The sequence below is a fragment of the Myxine glutinosa genome, chromosome 10, assembly GCF_964187855.1.
Source record: "Myxine glutinosa chromosome 10, kmMyxGlut1.1, whole genome shotgun sequence".
Lineage (NCBI taxonomy): Eukaryota > Metazoa > Chordata > Myxini > Myxiniformes > Myxinidae > Myxine > Myxine glutinosa.
The window spans coordinates 33,275,313-33,297,262 of NC_136270.1; the positions used below are offsets into that span (position 1 = coordinate 33,275,313).

General features: G+C 43.8%; 1 protein-coding gene across 1 annotated transcript in view; it reads left to right on the plus strand.

Annotated features, from left to right (window-relative positions):
• LOC137434447 (dual specificity protein phosphatase 22-A) overlaps nt 1–21,950 on the plus strand; it is a 75,482-nt gene that overhangs the window by 25,617 nt on the left and 27,915 nt on the right. The window contains exons 2-3 of the mRNA XM_078785539.1: nt 17,889–17,922; nt 19,910–19,992. The gene's annotated coding sequence lies outside the window, so the exon portion shown is untranslated. The remainder of the gene's footprint in view (nt 1–17,888; nt 17,923–19,909; nt 19,993–21,950) is intronic.

Consider the following 21,950-nt stretch of genomic DNA (forward strand, 5'->3'; position numbering starts at 1 on the left):
TGTCTTCTCTGCAAGAACAAGAAGAAGAAGAAGAAGAACAAGGAGAACAACAACAACAGCAGAGGGCACTCTATGAGCAGCGTCTGCGACGTGGCTAAAAATAAGTAGTGGATTTATCTTAACCTAATTTTCTTACCCTTTAACTCTAACTGCACTGGGAGCTTAGGGATGGATGAGAGGGAGGGGGGAGAGCACGATATGCCCCCCTTGACATTTTTCGCGGTTTTGTTTCGCAACCATTGGGGATTTTTGATTCTGCTTTCATGATTTTTCCCTTAGGCCTAGAGTCTTGCGCATGTTTTGATACCAAACTCACATAATTTCTATACTTTGTAATTGAAGTACGAGCACAACGGAAATACTGAAAAGTTGCATAAAATTTGCTATGCTTCTCATTACCAACGCCACGGAAGGTACACGGAGGTTACGTTTTCACTCCCGTCTGTCTGTCTGTCTGTTTGTCTGTGAGCAGGAAATATCAAAACGTTGTGGACGGATTTGGCCTAAACTTGGTGGACAGGTTGCTTGTGTGATATGGATGAATTGATTCGATTTTGGTGAAGATCCGGATCCGGATCTGTATACGAGAATTTTTTTACATTTTGTTAAAGTGATTCTTCACCATTGTGATTGTGCCAAAAGTTATATACTGTATATCTTGATGTTTCAAAAAGTTGTGGGGAAGTTATGACAAAACCAGGTGGATGATTTGGTTAAGCGACAAGAACAAGCCGCTTCGCTTTTGGTTCAGGTCCGAATCCAGATCGGGCCTATCAATGGAATACAAGCCTGGTGGAGGTATGCTCTGTACCAAGTGTCGTTCTTGTTGATAATGATTCTCATGTAATGAACAATGTTCTTTAGGGTCAACACAAACAGACGGTTAACTATGTCCGGTTGTTTCAATTTTTTATATTTCCTACACATTCAGAAATTTCTATTGATTCATGAAATTTTTCAAGAACATATTCATGAAAATTCAAGAATATGTAAATGATATGAAAGTCATTTACATATTCATATAATTTATACAAATATGAAACATGTTCCACCCAAAATAATCATTGAACATCAAGATTTCCATCTTGAGAAACATTAATATTTTTATATCATTCACTTTTCATATAATCTCATGTATGCAAAGACCAGAATTGTATATTTCTTTGAGAACTCCATAAAATTAGCATAATGCACAATTAGGTAATAATTCGAAAAATTAACATGTTATGATCAAATTAATTACACCACTGTGTTCATGACATGATGATATATGTGCATGCAATCTTTCAGATTTTCAATAACAGAGTGGCATCATGTCGTTTCTGATTCAGGAGGCCCTAGATGACCAGGAGCTATTTTTAAAATAACATTTGCATGTACCCTATTTCCAATATTGTCGTAGCCCATTCCGGGTACCCATTATTTTTTTTCGCGGGTCATGTCAAAACGACCACAACCACCAGCTAAGTCCGGAGCAAGTGCCTGGACCTGTTTGTCACGCTATAATACTCGTTGAGACCGTGTAATTAACCGAGTGATGCCATGTCGCTGCCAACCACTGGCCACTGGCCACTGCCACTGCCACTGGCTGTGATGCCATCCACTCATGCCAGCCTTGCCATGCATCTGCTGTGTTCATTCATCTGTGTTGTTCACTCACCTGCTATGTCAATTGGTGTGAAGACCATGAAGACCTGTGTGGGTGGGCCATAAATGCCAGAAGATCATCTGTTTGTTTTGGGCCAAGAAGACTCCCACATGGAGAGGCCACGTGGTCGCACTTGTATGTTGAAGGCCAATGAGCCATTTGTTCTTTGCGAGCCACATGGGCTGGAGGCTCACCATCAACGAGCGGCCATGTTGGCCCCTTTGTTCAATTGTTGTTGGATCTCCGGGCTGGAATAACTCGTTTTTGAAAAGGCTCTGTGGTCACCTTGATGCACCTGCGATACCTGGATCCAGTGCGCTGATTATAATCAATAGTAGGGGAAGGGGTTTGAGAAACCAGGCATTATATTAGGAACAAGCTACCAAAGACTTTTTTGCAACACACGAAGAGGTAGAAGATGGCTTTGGACTTGGGAACCGGCTCGAGGTTAACGGTACGAAAGGCGATTATGGTCTTTAAAGACTTGTTGTCCTTCTGGAGTTATCCACGGGCAACGACCATAACAATATGTTCCCTTACAAGGAACTTCAATGCATGAGGCGCATCCAACCAACAATGCAGGCCTCGTCAGCACTGGCGTCACTAGGGGGGTGCAGGGGGTGCGGACCGCACCGGGTGACACTATCACAGGGGGTGACACCAAATTTTTGCAGTGTTTCAGCAGAAATTTATTAATTTTTATTAAAATATCCCTGTAGTTAGTTATAACAACAAAAACATTTTCTGTAAGCCCAGCTTACATGTATCAATATACCTACAAGGCTAAAACTCTATGCTAATTTACTTTTTGAACCTTCTAATGCGCTCCGGTCAGAGCGGTCATTATTACCCAATTACAATGACGCTTCGAATCACGTGGTTTCGTCTGCACGCGCTACAAGCACGCGCTGTTTTCGTTGCCGCTTGTGTTTTTATAGTCTCTGCTTTTGTCAAATTTTCTGGTGTTTTAGCTACAATATTGTGGTAATTAGTATTTGTGAACCTATATCAATAACTTTTTTGAGAATGAAGTAGTAATTAAAGGAAAAGAAGGAGAAAATAAGAAAAAGGCTTCCACTCATTAACTAATAATGTAACTAAATAATGTAGTAATCCAATGTAGAAAGATTTTACCAAACAATTTTGTTGTTAGTATTCATATAATCAAATAAATATTACTGTAATGACTGCCAACCAGATGAGTTTTCATAACCAAGCAAACCTTTCATTTCGGTTTTGCCATGCTAACGGTTATGGCGGTGTAGCAGCTGTGGGAATGAGGTTTTAACGGTGGTTCACACCTTGTTTTTCTTAACAGCACTTTGCATATTGATTTTTGTGACGTACACCGGCAACATTAGGCCCCATAGCTATTTCTATCTTTTAATTAGTGAAGTCTTTATAAGTTTCACGATTTGGAGCGCGATCATGTGGTGACGCGATTTGTAGCGGCCATGTTTGGTCTACGAACCGGAGAACATCATGCTGACAGTGAACACTGAAGTCTTGCGAGAGATTAATTAAGGATCCATAGTTGGTATGTAATCAGTAATCTCATTCGTTTCCTTGATACATAAAACGTTTATCACATTGGTCGTTTATAGGACATTTGTTTCTTTATTATGTCACTAGCTAGTTGTTTGTCACTACATTCAGTGATATACGGGAATTACGATTTACGAGTAACATTAGTACAAAAAACATTACTAAGGATTCTGTTTGGTCTGGTACAGGAGGAGGTCCATTGGGGGTGGGGGTGGGGTTGGGGGTGGGGGTGGAGGTGGGGTTGGGGGTGGGGGGGGGGTGAGGGTGGGGGGAGGGAAGGGGTGTGGGTGTCACCATGAGTTACCGCACTGGGTGACACCATCCCTAGTGACGCCACTGACTGTCGTCAGAAAGGTCTCTTTCTGGCTAGGCCTCTATTCCCAGGGTGTGGGCTCATTGTGGTCTCACTGGAATTTGAGAAATTTGAAAATTTGAGAAAAATTTGAGAAATTTGAAATGATTGTGGTCTCACTGTGGTGTGGTCTCACTGAAACCTGGCAACAACCTCTGGACTACTTCTCACTCAACCTCACTACACCCAATGGATATTCATACATCAATAAACCACGCTTGGAGAGCCGAGGTGGTGGAATTGCCGTAATACACCGACAGGACATCAAGACCAGCCTCATCTCCATCTCATCTGCTCCATCATTTGAACACCTGGCTTTTAAACTCTCTGGTCACACGCAGTCAGTCATGGCTGTCGTCTACCGCCCTCCCAAACCACACCCATCATTCCTGTCTGACTTCTCCTACTTTCTGACCCAGCTCTGTTCCCTCTCCCCCTCAATCCTCCTCCTCGGTGATTTCAATATCCACATGGACTCCACTGACTCCACAATAACCACTGACTTCACTGATTTACTTACCTGCTTTAACCTCACTCAACATGTCAACTTTCCTACCCATAACCGTGGGCACATTCTGGACCTTGTCTGCTCTACTGGATTAATTTTGCACCATCTCTCTGGCTCCGACCTCACCCTCTCTGACCACTTAGCCATCACTATGACCATCAACATCCCCGCCCTAACACCAAGGCATTATCGCACTATCAACTTCCGTAAGCTAAACGCTCTTTCACCTACCTCATTCTCATCCACCCTCTCTGAAAAAATGTCCACTTCTCCCTTCGTTGACCTCCACACCCCTTCTGACCTCACTGACTACTACAACCACACTCTCTCCTCCTGCCTTGACCAGCTTGCGCCTATAAAAACCAAAACAGTTTCTTTCACCCATTCTGCTCCCTGGTTTACCCCTGAACTCCGCCTGATGAAAACTCGTGCTCGCCAACTTGAAAGACTCCGCAATAAAACAGGTCTCACAATTCACTCCCAAGCCTACAAGGACCATCTACAGCACTACAAAGATGCCCTCTCCCATTCTACAAATTCTACAAATATTCTACAAAGATGCCCATTCTACAAAGAAATAATATTTCGGGTGATAACACAGAGATGGCCGAGAGTTATACACTGCTATCACTTTTTTTTTCATATCTAAGGACATATATCTTGCTAAAAATCACAATGAGCCTTACTCCATCTGTATGGTACCGACCAACCCCCTTGGCTCATAGCCTAGCAGGTTCGTGAAGGACGTGCACAAAAAATGTACCCAGTCTGAATGTTGCGATATCCAGTCAGTGGCGAAACTGCAAATGGGGAATCCGCGAATGTCACGGATGGAAACCCTTACGTCATTTCCTCATTCTGCTTTAAACTCAATTTGAGTCTACTCAATCTCAGTCTAATCAATTTGATCTACATTTTCATTCCAATCAACATCATTCATCATTCCAATCACAAATTAATACTATTACTATGGCATTGATATATCAAAATATAATGTTTAAATCACAATTGCATTGAGATATTATCAAATTGGCAAACCGTCATCATCTGTTCACTTCCAGATTCTGTAATGTCATTCCAGCTTATGTGGATTGTCTGTGTCAATCACATTTCAAAAGAGAGTTTGTTCGATTCAAACCAGGATGAAACCTTGATGAGCTCACGATTGAGAGTATTGATCAAAGAGTCACGACTATGATTGGAAGAGATTATAGCAGTATCATTGGCAAAGAGATAAAAAATATAATAATGGACAGCAAGCATGTATGGTCGTTGACTTACAATAAGAAAAGAAGAGGGCAAAGTATAAATCCCTTGAGGAGCTCCATGGCTAATAGCCTTCCATGAAGAATTCGAGCTTTGAACGATTGTGAATTGTTGTCTGTTGATAAGATGGTATTTAAACCATTCAAGATCACAATCTCTCACACCATCAAAATCAAATTTGGAGGGAAGAATATCCTCGTGTTCCTGGGGTTAACACACCTGGGGACGGATAGCCGAACGAGCTTTACACTCCGAGGCGCTCAGTCAACGATGGCGGACCTTCTTTATATGCACTGGGGAGGGCAGCGGGGGGGGGGGGGGGGGGTAGCGAAGCTCTTATCTTCACGGACCCCACTGTACGTCTTCGACCCTGCGATAATTAATTCAACCGACACGGAATTCTAATGTAAAAATACCGGATTTATTGAAAGAAATGCCTGTAACAAAAGAATACATGCTAAACTAAAATTCCGAATCAAGTGACTCTCTCTACGGACTCGTATACAATACAAGGGGAAAATAACTGGAAAATAATGCGTGTTTTGTGTACTTAGCTCTGAGCGGCTCTTGAACCCTGTCAGTCCGCAAATGGGTCCCGGAGGTCCATGCGCGGAAAACGCACGCCCTGGCATGAAGTCCGTGCATGGTAAGCAGGCCTGAGCGTGCCCTTAGCTCGCCGTTTCACACAGCACTGACGTCTCTCAGCGCACCGAAGACGACGCACAACCAGCACCAACGGGCCAAGGAAAGGAAAATGCGGTCGCTCGAATAGATGAAACCCACTGACCACAAAGACAAAATGCGTGACTGCGTCCGCCTTTCACGAACACCAGGTAGCGAGAGGGGGTGGAGTGCGAATGTCACCATCAAGAGCGAGCCCAAACTCCAACCACACACAACGAGGACCCAACGCAATAGAGCATCGTATATGTGACTTCACTTGCAATGTCCCTGGCGCAAGAGGTCAAAATGTCGGGTCTCAAGGCTTTGATGTCATCCGACGATCACCGTGCGTGCTCCTATCAGAGGGTCCCTCTCATCACTGGACAATACCGGACCAATCACTGCTCTTCAGGGCGTGGCCTCACGGACCTGCCTACTTGATGTTTCGATGTGGCAGGTGGCGGCGCCAGCGTTATTGTTCAATGTCCTGTTCCGGTTGGTTTTTATTTACTGTTTTAATGCACGATAGCTTGGCTTGGCTATGTGTGTGTGCTGCAGTGTCATAAGGAACACAGGAAAATATTACAGAGGCACTTGCATACAGGGGATTAATTACCCTTAATCCCTAACTAATTAACATAACCCCACCCCTCATCATGGGGACAATTATACACTTACGCGACATCCGGTCTAACGGATTCCCCACTGTGGTACATGGGGGTTCTTCTTCTTCATCGCAACATACGGAGCATGGTAATCTATACACTTCCACCTCGACTACGGTATTTCATTGCCTATCCCCCATAAACGTAACAATATGATATCAAAGATGTTAAACAAGTCAATGAAAACACAAGCGGTGCACAGTTTGTCAAAGTGGGAATTAGAAAGTAAATCTGTCAAAAGAATAAGAGCCACATATGTAAAGTGCTTACTTGTGAAACCAAAATGATCAAATAGAATGTTAAAGTCAGAAAAAATTTAAACAGACGATTATAAATCAGCATCTCCAACTTCTTAGAAAACACGCAAGAACAAATATGGGTGTGTAACGAAAATGGCATGACAATATCTTCATATAATTTAAACAAGCTCATAGATTATTTGTTTTTACCAGGAATACCTTTCGCAATGTAAAGGGTGTCCTGTCATTGATTGTTTGGTATATTAGTAGGTTTATTTCGCTGTTGGAAACATATTTGACAGTTTCCGTCCACAGGACCGGATGATGATTGATGATGAAAATAATGACATTGAGAAAACAAAGGTGTGGGAATATTTTAATCTTCAATGGTGCATACCTGACTGATTATGTCAGGACCTGTCTTTTTACCTCTACCACCGGAGGTGGATGAAGGTTGTGTTTTCACCCCTGTCTGTCTGTCTGTCTGCCTATCTGTCTCTGTCTGTCTGTTTGTTACTTGGCAAAAAGACAAAAACATTTTGCAAGTATGTTGATCACTCCGGTTTGTGTGTTTGTCCACTCACTTATACAGGGTGAGCCAGAAATATGGTCATTTTCGAAATTCCTGTGAAGGAAATAAAAAATTGTATTGGTTCACGAGTTATCAAGTGACCACTATATTCGTCATGTGTGTACGTCTGTCTGTGTGTGTGTGTGTGTGTGTGTGTGTGTGTGTGTGTGTGTGTTTGTGTTTGTGTCTGTGTCTGTCTGTCCGCAGCATAACTACCCGATGATATCATCCGATCTTGATGAAACTTGGGTGGGAGGTTGATATCATGATCTAGTTGTACCCTGCCGAGAGTGGGCGAATTGCACCCATTGTGGGCGGAGCCATGGCCAAAAAAGATGTCTTTTTCGGGGGTAATCAAGTTCAAGCTACATCTTCTCTGAGGGGTTTGGTGGAATCTGACAGGGGTTTCGATATTTGGTTAGGCCAATGTCATGTGTCTAGCCCCACGGAGCTCGATGTTTCATATTTTTAATTTTTTAATTTTTTTTTCATTTCATTTTTCACCGAATTTTCGGTATTGTGTAGCTAACTAACCTCATAACTGATTATACATTCTTTTCTATCTCATTTCAAGGTCAGTAACCTACGTTTTGACATTTCCGGGCCTGGCCTGTCCGGGCCTGTTTCGGTTATAGTCCGTCCTTTGTCATTGAATACCGCTCGCTTGTGAACCATCGTCGTCTCCTGACTTGTTTTCAAAATAAATTCAGTCTTGATATTGAAGTACATAACATGCATTTTTTTTATTTTTTTTTATTTTACTGATTTCGTTTTATTTTTTTGCAGGCAAAACACTTGAGTAACCATGTGGAACTGGTCGGGTGAAGAACGCGCTTTCGCTATCAAAGCTTTTTACAAGAATAATGATAGTGCTTTTCGGCCGAGAATGAACATCGAAGCACAATGTTCAACGTCATGGAAATGTGCTGTCTGTTTGTGCTATCAAGTTATGGGTTCAGAAGTTTGAGAGGACCGGTTCAACTTTAAAAGAAAAACTGCCGGGAGCACCCAAATCAGTAAGAACGGCACAAAACATTGAGCTTGTAAGGGAGTCAGTTTTGAGAAGTCCGCATCTCTCCAGCCAAAAGCATGCATCAGCCTTAAGAATTTCTCACACGTCACTATGCCACATATTGCATAAGGATTTAAACTTTTATCCCAATAAAATTCAAACTGTCCAGGAATTAAGCCAACATTATGAGATTGCCCACAATAATTTTTTTGAGGGAATGCTTTCATTTATGGACGGAAATGAAAACCCAAACATTGCTAAAAATTTGTTCATGTCTGATGAAGCACATTTTCATCTGTGTAGCCATGTCAACAAGAAAAATACTCGTTTTTGGGCAGCCGAAAACCCAAGAGACAACAACAACAACAACAGGTATTTTAAGGCCATTTTCCCTTCAAGAGTGGGGGTTAGCCTTGCGGTCCCCATGACAATCTTCTCCATTTTGCCCTATTTTCTGCATCTCCCCTTGTTAACCCCCTTGCCCGCATTTCATCTTCGACCATCTTTAGCCAAGTCTTTCTCGGTCTTCCCCGTCCTCTACTTCCTTCCACATTCATTTCCATCACTCTTCTCAACCAGTCACTTTCATCCTTCCTCAACACATGACCAAACCATCTCAAACTGTTTCTCTTCACAGCATCCATCACAGGCTCTATTCCCATCATCTTTCGCAATCATCATTTGTATTCCTCTCTCTCAATGATACTCCACACATCCACCGAACCATTCGCATTTCCACCCTTTCCAGCCTTCGTTGCTGCTCTACGTTCATTACCCATGTCTCGCTCCCATAAATCATAACACTTCTCACACATGCAGCATACACCTTTCCCTTCAGCTTCAACGACACTCCCCTCCTCGTCAGCACGCCACTCAGTTCCCGAAACTTCTTCCATGCACATCTCACTCTAGCAACCGTTGCCGAGTCTGATCCACCTTCTCCATTCAGCATGTCTCCTAGGTAACAAATTGTTTTCACACCTTCCAGCTTCACACCATCTCCAAGATCCAACTCAACATTTCCTCCATCTGCAGCTCCCTCTGTGCACACCTTACACTTGAATGTAGCTGCCATACTGGTTAATGACCCTCTCAAACCACTACATTTTTGATGAACCCACTCAGCACACATTGTACATTGAATGGAATTCACTCCGACACCCTTCCTGCACACAGCACACGGCCACTTCCCAGTTCTTTCCACCTCACCACATGCTTTACCACTTGCCATCACCTTCGTTTTTTCCGATATTCACCTTCAGACGTTTTGTCTCCATACATTCGTTCCACTTGTTCATCTTCTCCTTCAGTCCATCCATACTTTCTGCAATCAACACCAGATCATCTGCATACAACAACTCCCACGGTAAACCCTCCTTTACGTTCCGAGCCAGCACCTCCATCACAGCTACAAATAGTAGTGGACTTAGTACCGACCCCTGATGCACTCCCACCTTCACCTCAAACTCACCACTGTTCCCGTCCTTCGTCCTTACAGCTGTGCGCGCTCTTTTGTACATTGCCATCACTACTCTGATCAACCATTCCTCCACTCCGAACTTCCTCAATGCCCATGTCACTACTTCACGTGGAACCCTATCGAATGCTTTCTCCAGATCAACAAACCCAAGAAACAACTTCTTCCTCTTCTCCATGTACTTCTCCTGCAACTGCCTCACAATAAAAGCGCGTCTGTCGTTCCTCTTCCTGGCATAAATCGAAACTGCATTTCGTCAATCTTCACTTTCTTCCTTATCCTCCTTTCCAACACCCTTTCCAATACCTTCATCCCAGGCTCCAATAACTTTATCGCTCGATACGAGCCACAGTCCAGAGGGTCACCTTTCCCCTTGTATAGAGGGACGAGGGTACTCAGTTCCCAATCCACTGGAATGCGGCCTTCTTTCACCACCAGATTGCAGAACTCTGTCATTCTCTTCACACCCCAACTTCCTGCTGCCTTCAACATATCTCCCACAACTCCCGTCGGCCCTCCCACTTTTCTACTCTTCATTGCTTTTATCCCTTGTGTTTAGCTAGCGGCTAGGGTGCCGGCTTAGGATCCTAGGATCCTGGGTTCGAATCTCGGTCGATCGCCGAATTAATGCCAGGGGGGTTGACTCAGCCTGTCATCCTTCCGAGGTCGGCTAATTGAGTACCAGTTCACTGGTAATTCCCTGTTTGTCGTTGAAGGCGGCAAAAAGGGTTGGCGTCAGGAAGGGCATCCGGCCGTAAAACATTGCTTCAAAAAGGGGACCGAAAAACAACAACTACCACGGTCCCCGAAAAGGCCAACCCCCGCTTTGCGGGGAAAAATGGCCTCTAAACGGTGGTTTATTGCTTTTATCGCTTCCTCAACTTCCTTCTCGGTTAGCTTCTCTGCCGGTCCTAAAACTGGGTTACTCTCTATGTTGCCATCCCATTCATTCTCTGCATTCAAGAGTATTTCCATATATCTCTTCCATCTTCCTTTAATTCCATCTGGGTCCACAACGATTTGTCCCACTTCATCCTTCAAGCAACTCACCCCCATCACATCACACCTCTCTTTCGCTATCTGCTTTGCAATCCTGAATACCGCTCTCTGACCCTCTTCCAAATCCAAGCATTCTCCGAACATTTTCCTACATGCCTCCTGCGCCTTTGCTACCTCTTTCTTTGCAGCCTTCTTGGCTGCCTTATAACTTTCATGCTCTGCCTTTTCTGCCCCCATACCCTTCGCCTTCTGCCACTCCTTGAACTTCTTCATCTTCTCGTCAATTTTCTTTCCAACTTAATCATCCCACCACCATGTTTCCGAGTGCCTCGGTGGTCCTTTTGTCCATTCACATACCTTACCAACGGCTCCCAACAGACTATCTTTCATTGACATCCAACCACTTTCAAGCTCAACCACATCATCCTCTACCATACTCAACCTCTCTTTTCATGCCTCCCTCACTGTCACCTCTTTCAACCTCCACACCTTCATTCTCGGTTGGTACTTCACCTGCCGAGCTCTCCTCGCACCTTTCACCCTTATGTCGCAGACAACCAAAGTGGTGCTGTGAAACAGCCTCCTCCCGCGGGATCACCTTTGTGTCCCGGAGGTGCCCCCTATCTCGCCTAAGCACCAGCATGTAGTCAACAGTTGTCGTCGACCCACCTGACGTGTATGTAACAAGCTTATTATCCTCTTTCTGGAACTGAGTATTACAAATCAACAAATCAGCTCCATCAGCAAACTCCAAAATCCTTTCACCTGCTCCATTTCTCACACCATATCCGTAACCCCCATGAGCTCCCACAAAACCGTCCATACTCCTTCCCACATGTCCATTTAGGTCTCCTCCTACCACAACAACTTCCTCATCTTTCACGTTTTCTATCAGCTTCTCTATTGCAGACCAGAACTTGTCCTTCTCTTCATCGCTCCGACCAACCTGCGGAGCATATCCCGAGATGATGTTCACCAAGAGCTTTCCAATCATCATTTTCACCATCATCAACCTTTCACTCACTCGAGTCACACTCACCACACTGTCTACAAACTCCTCAGAAAACAGGACACCAACACCATTCATGCCTTCTGGGCACCCTTGCCACACAAACTTGTATTTCTGTCCCTGCCTACCCTTCACCATTCTCACACCACTTCCCTTCCATCTCGTCTCCTGCACACAACATATGTCCACTCTTCTTCTGACCAATACTTCCACCACTTCTCCTGATCTCCCTGTCATTGTCCCTACATTCCATGTCCCAAACCTCAGAAACCGATCTCCACGTCGGGCATCAGACGTTTCGTCGTCATAAATGGAGTGATTTCCAGTCTTGCTTCGATCGGGTTCCCCACCTTGAGTTTTGACGAGAGGGAGTGGGGTCCCCCACGGGGTACTTCGGGCTGCACCCTGCCCATATGTAGTTGTAATTGTCATGGTTCTCTTTTTGAGGCAATGTTTTTATGGCCGGATGCCCTTCCTGACGCCAACCCTTTTAGTCGCCTCTTACGATGCGCAGGGATACGGTGTACCTATTCTAAACCGGGGTACTCACTGGGTCGAAAAAGAGAAATGCACACAAAACCGTTACACAGTCCCAAAGTCACAGTGTGGTGTGCACTTTCGTTGTTCGGCATCATAGGGCCTTACTTCTTTAAGAACGATAACGGAAATGCCGTCACTGTTACTGCAGCTCGATATTCATGGTTTCTGGTTTCTAACCTTCCTCTCCAGAGAATTAAACAGATTAGCAGAAGTGAGCCCAATGACGTGGTTGCAGCAAGATGGTGCAACCTCCCACACCGCCAGAATGTCCATGACTACTGTAAGGGCGCTCTTTCCAAAGCATGTCATTTCCAGAGACAGCGATATTCCACGGCCAGCTAGGTCACCCGATTTGATTGCATGTGATTATTTCTTGTGGTCATATCTAAAGGACAGAGTGTATGTTAACCGTCCTCAAACTCTTCATGAACTTAAGGAAAATATCAGACGCGAAATTAATGATATTGTCGTGGCCATGTTGCAGAACGTCATGAATAATAATTGGCGTCCAAGATTGGAGGAATCACACCTCTCTTTTTAATAATAATAATAATTCATTTATTTTGTATAGCGCTTTTCCAGAAGCCCAAAGGCGCTTTGACAGAGTGGCAAACATAATGCATAACAATACATGAAAACAACAATTGCAAAAAGACAAGAATCAATAGGGAAATATTTAAAGCAAAAGGAGGGAGAAGGAGAAGAGATAGTCAGGGGTTAAATGCTGTGGGTTGAATGTTGAATGCAGTGTTGAACAGGTGGGTCTTTAGTGATGTTTTGAATGTGGTGAGTGAGGAGGTGTCTCTGATGGTGTGAGGTAGTGAGTTCCAGAGGGTGGGAGCAGCGATGGAGAAGGCCCTGTCCCCCCAGGATCTGAATTTGGTCCGGATGGAGGGGGTCAGGAGGTTGGTACCAGCAGAGCGGAGGTTGCGGGTGGGAGTGTGTCTGGAGAGGAGGTCAGCCAGGTAGGATGGGGCCAGGTTATGGAGGGCTTTGTATGTCAAGAGGAGGATTTTGTACTGGATTCTCTGGGGGATGGGGAGCCAGTGAAGCTTGTAAAGGACGGGGGTGATGTGGTCACGGGTCCGGGAATGGGTGAGTAGACGGGCAGCGGAGTTCTGAATGTATTGGAGTTTATTGGTGATTTTTGAGGGTGAACCATAGAGGAGGCTATTGCAGTAGTCCAGACGGGAGGTGATGAAGGCGTGGATGAGGGTTTCTGCAGCCGTGGAGGAGAGGGATGAGCGGAGACGGGCAATGTTTTTCAGGTGAAAGAAGGCTGACTTTGTGATCTGTTTAGTGTATTTGTCGAAGGAAAGGGTTTGGTCAAAGATGACGCCAAGATTCCGGATGTGAGGGGAGGTGGATACTGGGATACCGTCGATGTTGAGGGCAAAGTTATGGGTGGATTTTGTGAGCGTTTTTGGGCCAATGATGATTATTTCAGATTTATCACAGTTAAGCTTGAGGAAGTTGATTTGAAGCCAGGATTTTATTTCAGTGATGCAGTTTGTCAGGATAGAGTGGGTGTCGGTGGAGACGGACTTGGTGGAGATGAAAAGCTGGATGTCATCGGCGAAGCAGTGGAATTGGAGACCATGACGGCGGATTAAGTGACCGAGCGGGGACAGGTAAAGGATGAAGAGGAGGGGGCCAAGAACTGAACCTTGGGGGACACCTTGGGGGAGGGGAGCAGTGGGGGATTTGCAGTTATTGATGGAGATGAACTGGCATCTGTCAGAGAGGTATGATTTAATCCAAGAGAGGGCAGTGCCGGTAACGTTAAAGGTGGATTCAAGTCGGGTGAGGAGGATAGTGTGATCGATGGTGTCAAAGGCAGCGCTGAGGTCGAGGAGGACGAGAATGTTGAGGTTGCCAGCGTCAGAGGAGAGGAGAAGGTCGTTGGTGATTTTGAGGAGAGCAGTTTCAGTACTGTGGTTGGACCGGAATCCGGATTGGAATGTTTCATACAGGTTATTGGAAACAGGTTATTATATATACAGGTTATTATATATACAGGTTATTGGTTATCATACAGGTTATTTTTGACAAATATTTTTGAGACAAAATGGTGCGCATCTCCTAGATGTTCTTTTCTACAAATAAATGGCATGTTATGTACTTCACTTTCTTGTAAAAATTTGTTTTGAAATACAACTTTTTATTACCTTCACATGAGTGTTAAAAATAACCATATTTCTGGCTCACCCTGTACTTGCCTACAGCTCACAATTTTAAACTGATCTTCACGAAACCTCACCAAATGGTGGCGTTTATGGTCCGACAAAATCCTATATATTTTTGAGGTCAAAAGGTCAAAAGGTCAACATAGGCCAAAGTTCAACCCCCTTTTTTCCAAATTTCTAAAATCCTAAATTTTCATCCGATTGACTTGAAATTTGAATAGGATTTTCATATCAGCGAACTGAATACAACCACCAACTATTTTGGAGATCAGTATAGGCCAAAAGGTCAACATAGGCCAATGGTCAACAACAATTTCAAATTTCTAAAATCCTCAATTTTCATCCGATTCACTTGAAATTTGATTGGGATTTCCATATCAGTTAACTGAATTCAATCAACAAATATTTTTGAGATCAACATAGGCCAAAGGTCAACCACTTTTTTCAAATCTCTAAAATCCTCAATTTTCATCCGATTGACTTGAAATTTGAAAAGGATTTTCATATCAGCTTACTGAAACCAACCACCAACTATTTTTGAGGTCCACTTAGGCCAAAAGGTCAACATAGGCCAAATTTCTAAAATTGACAATTTTCATCTGATTAACCTAAACTTTGAAGACTATTTGCATATCGGGTCACTGAATTCAACCACTAATTATTTTTGAGGTCAAAAGGATGCTCTTCTGAGTGCCATTCTACTTTGTTCTGTTTTGCCAAGTGTCACTTTATGAGTGATTTTTCATTTGTCTGTTTGTGAACAGGATATCTCAAAACGTTGTGGACAGATTCGGACAAAATTTAGTGGACAGTTAGGAATGTGACAAGGACAAAATGATTAGATTTTGGTGATGATCCAGATCTGGTTTCAATAAATTTTAAAGTCTTCACCATTGATAGATGGGGCTAAAATCGATATATATCAGGATATGTCAAACATTTGGACGAAACGTGGTGGGTTGGGTGTGGGACAAGGATGAATCTATTCGATTATGGTGAATTTCCGAATCCGGATACGACATTTCTTTTTAATTTTTCAAGTGAATCTTCACCACCCTTTCCTCCACTTCCTCTCACCACCACCCTTTCTCTCCCCTTTCCCACCTCCATGCTTTCACTCCCTTTTCTCACCCAGCCCTCCCGTCTCCCACCTCTATGCTTTCCCTCCCTATTCCCACCCAATCCCCCTCCTTCCAGACTCTCACCCCTTCCCTTCCCTCCTGCCACCTACATGCTTTCCCTCCCTTTTCCCACCCCATCCCCCCTCTCTCCAACTTCCTCCCCACCCCGTCCCTCCTGCCACCTCCATCCTTTCCCTGCCTCCTCACCACATCCACATCCCACTGGACTCCCACCCTTCCCCTCTCTCTGGACTCCCAACTCACCCCTTCCCCTCCCTCCTGCCACCTCCACCCATTCCCTCCCCCTTCCTACACCACCCCTCCCTTACCCCACTTACATCCTTTCCCTCCCTCTTTCCACCCTATCACCCCACCCTCCAGACTCCCACCCCTTTTCCTCCCTCCAGACTCCCACCCCACCCATTCCCTCCCCCTTCCTACACCACCCTCCCTTACCCCACTTACACCCTTTCCCTCCCTCTTTCCACCCTATCACCCCACCCTCCTGACTCCCACCCCTTTTCCTCCCTCCAGACTCCCACCCCACCCATTCCCCTCCCTCCTCCCATCTCCACCCTGTCCCTCCGTCCTCCAACATCCACACTTCCCCTCACTCCTCCCATCCCTTCCCCTGCCTTCCTCCGGGCTCCTACCCCACCAATTCCCCTCTCTTCCTCCAACCTACACCCTTTCCCTCCCTCCTCCCACAAAGGTACCTGGCATTGCCCAGGATATAACGTACATCTATTGGACTACCACAAGCACATATTTGGAGACAAACATTTTATTTATCAAGCTGAAAAATATTGAACAGAAATATCAAATAATTTAACATATTATTGCAATGCTTTGGGGTAGACAATATTGAATGTTTTTCCATCAAGGGCCAAAACATACAAATTGCTTGGTGTTCCAACTCTAAAGCAGCCCACATATAGTTAGTTGACCACGTGAAAAAGATATTCAAAATCTGTGTTGTTGTCAGACAATCAGAACACATTCTCACAACTATATAATTATACGGATCAAAACGCTTGTTTTAAAGTTTTTGCATGTTGTGTACTGTATTTCGACTTGTTAGCCTAGGCCCTAGGCAGTAACCCTTTTATTAGGTGGTAACAAACTCTTCTTTCACCCTTGAGAGTTATGTCGTTAGATGAGCAGTAAAACTACCTTTTAAGCGATGTATAAGTTGTGTTTGTACTACTTTGATTAGCGCATTTAAGAGGTCACTTGACTCCTTCGCCGATCTTACTGATCGTTGGAACAGTTATTTTTCAACATCTGATACAATATTTGATGATCGGAGCTCACCTTCTCAGCAATTGTATAGGTATCCAGGCTGAAATCCAAAACAATTTGGGTTTTTATTGCTGAATATGGAGAAGGTCGATGTATAGACTTTCTTAAATAAATACGCTTATACGTTCAGTTATACGAATCGGTAATTTCTTAAAATTTCCCGATTTCACACCAATTTTGAATTATTTAGTCCACCAGCTCCGATCCTCAAATCAGAAGACAGACTTCGATTATATGCTTTAATTAGTCCGTGAGAGGCCATCGTGGAAAATAGCATCATATGCCAGTAATGCGTAAAATTACTCCAAACTCCTAATTTTATAGCGATAGCAGCTACAAAAGCAGTGCATACAGCAATTCATAGGAATGAAGATCAGGCATTCGATGGTGTGAGTAAGGAAGGTTAAAAAGAAAAATTGAGCAATTATTAATGCAGAAACCATTGCGGCCTGTTCCAAGGCAAGGTGTTTTTGAACAGGCTAAAACAAAAGCTTAAGATCCCTGCAAGGGATAGCGGGCTGACCAAGGATAAATCTTATTTTTGTTTAAATTTAATAAGCCCGTTAATTTATCTTCAAAAGGTGTGTTTAAATTTACCCAAATGCTGTACCCTGTTTTCATTCATACACTCCTTTGGAGTTCCCTTTGTATGCATGCAAAGTTTCGGACTGCTAGGTTTCATGTTTTTGGAGTTATGGATTTTATTTGACACACACAACTAACTGACTGACACACATTCTCTTTTATTATTATTTTTATAATGAGATGTATTACTTGTTTTGCAGATTATAGATGGACTCTACCTTGGAAATTATCATGGTAAGAAGAATTTTGCATGTCATATCTGCTGCATCACCTTTGCATGATGTTGGCCGACTGCTAGGACTATGAAAATTAGAGCAATTAATGCATTTTTAAAAATCCACTCGAGCTGTGCTCATCATTCCAATCCTTCTTCCATGCATCCTCTTTCTTTCCTCATAGTTTGAAATTTGTAACTCCCTTTCCCACAATTCCTGGAAACCTTTACATCTTCATGCTAAAGTGAGACATTGTTCAATCTAGAGATCTCACCTGGGATATTCATTGTGTTCAGTTTTGGTAACTATATCTGTGGAAGGACATCGATGTTTTTGCCATAGAGTACAATGTGGAGTTACTAAAATGATTCCAGGCCTAAGCTAGACTAAGCTATGAGCAGCGGCCAAAGGAGACAGAACTTTATAGATTTGAAAGGAGGTGATTGTGAAGGGATCTGATAGAGATATTTAAGATGATGAAGAGTGTTGACAAGATAGGTGCCATGGAATTTTTCAGCAGAGTGGAAAGTGTCAAGACCAGGGGCCACAGCCTGAGGGTAAAAATATTGTTACGTTTGTGGGGGTAGATGATGGAATACCATAGTGGAGGCAGGATTGTATAGTAATAGCATTGACCGTGGACGTGTAGGAGACATCTCGATGTATTAAGTAGGGAAAGTTGAGCTTAAGGTTGTTTACATGTCTTCACACGAGGGGTGAAGCTATGGTAATTAGATAGGGGTTAAGATTAGTTTTCCACCCCAGTATGTGATTGCCCTCGGTGGTTTTTCCTTATGTTTTTTTACAATTACAACAAGGCCGGCCATGCAAAACTTTCATTAACCAACATTAAACCACCGGAACCGCCAACAACGCATGGACATTGCCGATCGGTAAGTAAGCCACGCCTTAATGACGCTCACACCAAGCAAACAGGCTCCCAAACTAAACCCCACCTCCACAAGATCGTAACCGGCAGGCCACACCCCCAAAATTCAGGATTGGTCAGGGTGACGTGAGAGTGAGAAGGTTCGAGCAGGAGAAGGAGGAAGAAGAACCTCTCTCTCGGTCGCTTTTGTCTCTGGCTTTTGGCTACGGCTGGCTCGTGTGCGCTTGTGAGGAGACTTTTCGGAGCTTGTGGACCTTTGCAACGTTAGAGGAGGGGGTGCTATTGGTCAGTGGTGCTCTTCAGGGGAGCTGAGGGCCACGTTGCGCTTGGCAGTGAAAGTGAGGAGGGGCCGTTTTGACTGCTTGCTCACGCCTGGGCATTTTCGACACGCTGTGCTGGCGCCATTGTTGGAGCGTTTCCCGCACAAGTGGCTACAACAGCTGCAGCGACCATCAAGCCCATAAACATATTTTGGACCAGAGTTGAGTGCCGGCCGGCTAAAGGGATTTTATTTTTTATTAACTTTCCCCCGTGTGTTGTATTTGTGACTGAGTGGAGATGTCTCACATTAGGAATTATAGGTTTTATCTTAACATTTATTTAGATCTTTTCATTTCTTGATTTATTTTCATTCAACCTTATTTGTTGAATTTCTTGGTCGTGTTTCTTTGTTCATTGGTTCAGGAATAAACCCGTGTGGCTTCTATTCAGGTAAGCCCATCACTGCCTTCTGTCTTGCGCACGCCAAAAAGTACCACCAATTTTCGGGCTGCTGCCTCAGGAGTAAAAGCGATCAGTCATTCGTCACCCAGTGGTCTTAATCACTGGGCGACGCGACAATATGATACTTTGGACCGTATTAAGGCAGGAGTCTTTCAGTCAGAGGGTAGTTAATGCATAGAATGGTCTTTCTAGAAAGGGATAGTTGGGTTTAAATTGGAATTTGATTTGTATGTGCCTTGGAGATAGGGGGGCATGTGGATATTGGCAAGACTTGTACAGTAGATAGCTTATGTGCAGATGGCTGATGGTTTGGTGGTTGATGTAGCACAGGCATGATGGGCCGAATGGCCGCCTCTTGTGCCAAAATTCATTGTGCGTGCATGTTCGATTTTAGACTCCAAAGACAGAGAACAACTGAGCAGAAACAACATCACCCACATCGTGTCGATCCACGACTACCCAAAGCCTGAATTGGCGGTAAGGAAGACACTGGCACAGTCGGTATTATCTCAACCTTTTGCACGGAAAATTACTCTGAGTCTTTGTGTGGCAGAGAGGTGTGGTCTAATTATTAACAATCACTTGTAAAGAAACAATAGCTGAGTTAATGTCAGCATAGAGATAAATTCCCAATCCCATCTGAAACAAGAAAGAGCAATCAGAGATTGCAAACCCTCGGCAGGATGTATTTTCTGTGGTTTTTAAGGCTTTTGTGTTAAAACAAATATGGCTGCCGAACCACGTGACCGATGACGTCATCATTATTTCTTTTCTCCCCTAATTTATTCCTAGATTATGCTCAATAAATTTCACCTTGATCGGATGAAGTTTTGTACTTGTCGAATTTGACGTCATAATGGAGTGACATAATGGAGCTATGACATCATCAGTAACATATTTTATTCCCCATGGAGAGTTCTTTACAATGAGCCATGTCTCAATTTTTTCTATTCAGCACTTTGAGATATAGAGGTGCAAATGTTTTCGGTTTTTCCAAGATGGCGGCCGAACCACGTGACAGATGACGTCATCATTTTTTTTCTACACCAATTTATGCCTACATGACGCTCAAGAAATTTCATCCTGATAGGATGAAGTTTTGTACTTGTCGAATTATGACGTCATAATGGAGGCACCAATGACATCATCATTAACATATTTTATTCCCCATGGAGAGTTCTTTACAATGAGCCACGTCTCAAATTTTTCTATTCAGCGCTTTCGGAGATATAGAGGTGCAACGTTTTTTTGTTTTTTTCCAAGATGGCGGCCGAACCTCGTGACCTATAACATCATAATTAATCATTACAAAATTATGCAGGTGGAGTTGCACCTATGGTGAAAATTTCCTGTCAATCGGACGAACGGTTGTAGAGAAAATCATATTTATTCTGTGCGGACAAACAGATAGACAGACAAACAAACGGACTCAAATGCAATACCCTCTCCTCTGGTGAGGGTAATTAGATATGAGTATCACAAATACACTCCATATTTATTTATTTTTCATCACATGGTTAGACACCATTACAATTTCATTAATCTCCATTTGTTTTGAGCATTGCAGCCCATCATTGACTATGCTAAAATGTTTAGGCATAACTTCTTCGACTTCTTTAACGGCCGCCATTACACACCTTTCTTGTGGGGTCGGCCAGGGGAAGCTTGGCTCGAGTCTGTATCCTAAAATCCTGCCAGTCCTAAAATGGTGAGGCCTGTAAATATGTTTTGTGTAGCAGGAAGGATAGGGGATGAAATGCATAGTAAGTGAATTGGTTAGAAGAAGGGAGGGAAAATAAGGTTGAGAGAGGACAAGGATAATTGGAAGAGAGGGAAAGGGGATGTGAATGCTATACATATATAAATATATTGCTCTACAATGTATTTGTATTTGTATGTATATGCATGCATGTATGTATGTATGTTTATATATATACTAGCTTGACTCGACGCGCTCCGCGTGCCTCACCACACGTCGCTTCAGAGGGGTAGGCATCTTTGACCATTTCGGTGTCTTTTGGGTCTTCATGGTGTTTTGGGTCTTCAGGGTCATTTGGGTCTCCAGGGTCTTTTGGATCCTCTGGGCATTTAAGGGTATTTTGGGTCTTTGAGGTGTTTTGGGTCTTTGGTGTCTTCAGAGTCTTTTTGGGTCTTAAGGGTCTTTTGTTTCCTCTGGGTCTTTAAGAGTATTTGGGGTGTTTTGGTTATTAGGGGTATTTAAGGGTCTTTTGGGTTTTCGGGGTGTTTTGGGTTTTCGGGGTGCTTTGGGTCTTCGGGGTGCTTTGGGTCTTCGGGGTGTTTTGGGTCTTCGGGGTGTTTTGGGTCTTCGGGGTGTTTTGGGTCTTCGGGGTGTTTTGGGTCTTCGGGGTGTTTTGGGTCTTCGGGGTGTTTTGGGTCTTTGGTGTGTTTTGGTTGTTAGGGGTATTTAAGGGTCT